The sequence below is a fragment of a genome, unplaced genomic scaffold, assembly GCF_019419815.1.
Source record: "Pyrus x bretschneideri cultivar Hongxiangsu unplaced genomic scaffold, Pyrus_bretschneideri_v1 Contig81, whole genome shotgun sequence".
Lineage (NCBI taxonomy): Eukaryota > Viridiplantae > Streptophyta > Magnoliopsida > Rosales > Rosaceae > Pyrus > Pyrus x bretschneideri.
Window position 1 is genome coordinate 1,166,151 of NW_025999822.1, and position 3,946 is coordinate 1,170,096.

Here is a 3,946-nt window from a genome sequence, read left to right on the forward strand (position 1 = left end):
AATCCGACCACCACATCAATTCCAAGCACAAACGAAAGTTGGATTGTGGATACACAGTACTAGCAAGCTTCACAAGTACAACTGCTGATGGAATTGCAATCTGATCATATTCCAAAATAGCAGCAGCAACAGCAGCAGGCCGGTGTTCGGACGTTCTCCTTTCTTGTAATCTTCAATCTTCTTGCTAAAGGTTTCGGCTCCCTGGTTTTCCGGTCAAACCCTCTCACACAAATGAACTCTCCAAAACATAATTACTAATTTTATCAGCAACTGCATGATTTCGCCGTCTGTAGCAAGGAACCACATACATTCACTTTTAAGTGTTACATGCAAATTAATGTTCCACATCATACCTTTCTTAAAGCAGTCCCGGATTTCTTTGGTCAATAAACCTGGTACGGAGAATGTAAGCTAACAAGCAAAATTTTCCAACCACTGTAATCAATTCCAAAACACATACATATACCTATAAACATTCCTGAAACACTGTTTCCACATTATAGTGTTCGTCTTCTCAAATGTTGTATCGATGACACAGGAACATCGATTGGGTTTTCACTTGTTTTATAATCAGCTAGCACCTGTTGTTCATATTATTATTTCATCATACCAGTTTGGATAGTTCAAATAATATACTTCCTAAATAAATGTTAAGTTTAGATGAGAAAAGAAATAGGTTTTACCTCATTAGCTTGAAAGTATGTTCCGTTGAGAGGAAAAGTTCCTCGCATTGCCGTGCGACATGGTATCTGTATGAGGTTAGTTTTTGTTATCTTTTGTAGTTTTGGCATATGAAAAAATGCAGGTTAAAACTTAAAATACATGCCGAGGGGTTACTTTCTTTATGTAGATCAATCTCATTGATTATGCTTATCCAACAAAACTCACTTTAAGCAATACAATTGAGATCTGTCATAGTTTTAGCCGGCCAACCAAGGCTAGTCAAATGATCCACAAAATAAGTATCAATTCATTCCTACGAGACTAAAAAATTAGGAAGTTTTAAGTCCCACAAAATTAGTCCTTTTACTAATACTGATTAAGTGTTCATACTAGCAATCCAGACCACCACATCATTCCAAGGCACAACGAAAGCTGGATTGTGGATACACAGTACTAGCAAGCTTCACAGTACAACTGTTGATGGAATTGCAATCTGATCATATTCCAAATAGCAGCAGCACAGCAGCAGGCCGGTGTTCGGACGTTCTCCTTTCTTGTAATCTTCAATCTTCTTGCTAAAGGTTTCGACTCCCTGGTTTCTGGTCAAACCCTCTCACACAAATGAACCCTGCAAAACATAATTACTAATTTTATCAGCAACTGCATTATTTCGCCATCTGTAGCAAGGAACCACATACATGCACTTTTAAGTGTTACATGCAAATTAATGTTCCACATCATACCTTTCTTAAAGGAATCCCGGATTTCTTTGGTCAATAAACCTGGTACGGAGAATGTAAGCTAACAAGCAAAATTTTCCACCCACTGTAATCAATTCCAAAACACATACATATACCTATAAACATTCCTGAAACACTGTTTCCACAATATAATGTTCGTCTCCTCAAATGTTGTATCGATGACACAGGAACATCGATTGGGTTTTCACTTGTTTTATAATCAGCTAGCACCTGTTGTTCATATTATTATTTCATCATACCAGTTTGGATAGTTCAAATAATATACTTCCTAAATAAATGTTAAGTATAGATGAGAAAAGAAATAGGATTTACCTCATTAGCTTGAAAGTATGTTCCGTTGAGAGGAAAAGTTCCTCGCATTGCCGTGCGACATGGTATCTGCATGAGGTTAGTTTTTGTTATCTTTTGTAGTTTTGGCATATGAAAAAATGCAGGTTAAAACTTAAAATACATGCCGAGGGTTATGGGTTCTCCTCACCAAAATTGTTCCTAGAACAGTCTGGGCAATGTCTTCACCATTGCCGCCCAAAAATTGTCCATTCTCATCAGAGCAAGTGGTTTGACCTTCAGTTGATCCAACAGGATTGGATAGTTTACCTGAATCAAAAGTTGCACAAACAACACCATCACACCAATGTCGGTTCAAGGAATGCATACTTTTGGGAGATTAAAATACAACCAGACACAACAATTGGCTAATCACTCTTACCAGATGACCATACAACAAGAAGGTAAGGGCAGGGATCATCATGTTCTCTTCTCTCTAGCTGCATTTGTTTTTCATGGAAAAAAAATATATACCAGTGTCTGGAAGTCAAATACATCGACATATATGCCAGTATAAAGCTTTAGAGCAAGAATGCTTGAGATTCTAACCCCTTTCAAAATGTGGTGAGCGTCTGGTAAACAAAATTAGTCTTTACTAATACTGATTAATTGTCCATCTGCAATCCGACCACCACATCAATTCCAAGCACAAACAAAAGCTGGATTGTGGATACACAGTACTAGCAAGCTTCACAAGTACAACTGTTGATGGAATTGCAATCTGATCATATTCCAAAATAGCAGCAGCAACAGCAGCAGCCGGTGTTCGGACGTTCTCCTTTCTTGTAATCTTCTGAACATATTCAGAAGATTAGCTGCGGTGTAATCTTCTTGCTAAAGGTTTCGGCTCCCTGGTTTTCCGGTCAAACCCTCTCACACAAATGAACTCTCCAAAACATAATTACTAATTTTATCAGCAACTGCATTATTTCGCCGTCTGTAGCAAGGAACCACATACATTCACTTTTAAGTGTTACATGCAAATTAATGTTCCACATCATACCTTTCTTAAAGCAGTCCCGGATTTCTTTGGTCAATAAACCTGGTACGGAGAATGTAAGCTAACAAGCAAAATTTTCCAACCACTGTAATCAATTCCAAAACACATACATATACCTATAAACATTCCTGAAACACTGTTTCCACATTATAGTGTTCGTCTCCTCAAATGTTGTATCGATGACACAGGAACATCGATTGGGTTTTCACTTGTTTTATAATCAGCTAGCACCTGTTGTTCATATTATTATTTCATCATACCAGTTTGGATAGTTCAAATAATATACTTCCTAAATAAATGTTAAGTTTAGATGAGAAAAGAAATAGGTTTTACCTCATTAGCTTGAAAGTATGTTCCGTTGAGAGGAAAAGTTCCTCGCATTGCCGTGCGACATGGTATCTGTATGAGGTTAGTTTTTGTTATCTTTTGTAGTTTTGGCATATGAAAAAATGCAGGTTAAAACTTAAAATACATGCCGAGGGTTACTTTCTTTTATGTAGATCAATCTCATTGATTAGTGCTTATCCAACGAAACCTCACTTAAGCAATACAATTGAGATCTGTCATATTTTTAGCAGACCAAACCAAGGCTAGTCAATGATCCACCAAAAATAAGTATCATTCATTCTTACGAGACATAAGAAATTAGGAAAGTTTAAGTCCAACAAAATTAGTCTTTACTAATACTAATTAATTGTTCATCTGCAATCCGACCACCACATCAATTCCAAGCACAAACGAACTAGAACTAGAACTTAACTTGAAGCGGTCTTAAGTTTACTTTCTTTTATGTAGATCAATCTCATTGATTAGAGCTTATCCAAAGAAACCTCACTTAAGCAATACAATTGAGATCTGTCATATTTTTAGCAGACCAAACCAAGGCTAGTCAATGATCCACCAAAAATAAGTATCATTCATTCTTACGAGACATAAGAAATTAGGAAAGTTTAAGTCCAACAAAATTAGTCTTTACTAATACTGATTAATTGTCCATCTGCAATCCGACCACCACATCAATTCCAAGCACAAACAAAAGCTGGATTGTGGATACACAGTACTAGCAAGCTTCACAAGTACAACTGCTGATGGAATTGCAATCTGATCATATTCCAAAATAGCAGCAACAGTAGTAGGCCGGTGTTCGGATGTTCTCCTTTCTTGCAATCTTCTGAACATATTCAGAAGATTAGCT

General features: G+C 36.8%; 1 long non-coding RNA gene across 1 annotated transcript; it reads right to left on the minus strand.

The window, feature by feature from the left end:
• Positions 1-1,739: 1,739 nt before the first annotated feature.
• On the minus strand, positions 1,740-2,612 carry LOC125473281. Its single transcript, XR_007255154.1, has 3 exons — positions 2,134-2,612; positions 1,903-2,021; positions 1,740-1,802 (listed from the first exon to the last, which is right to left on the minus strand). It is a non-coding gene; the product is annotated as an uncharacterized LOC125473281 (long non-coding RNA).
• Positions 2,613-3,946: the final 1,334 nt, after the last annotated feature.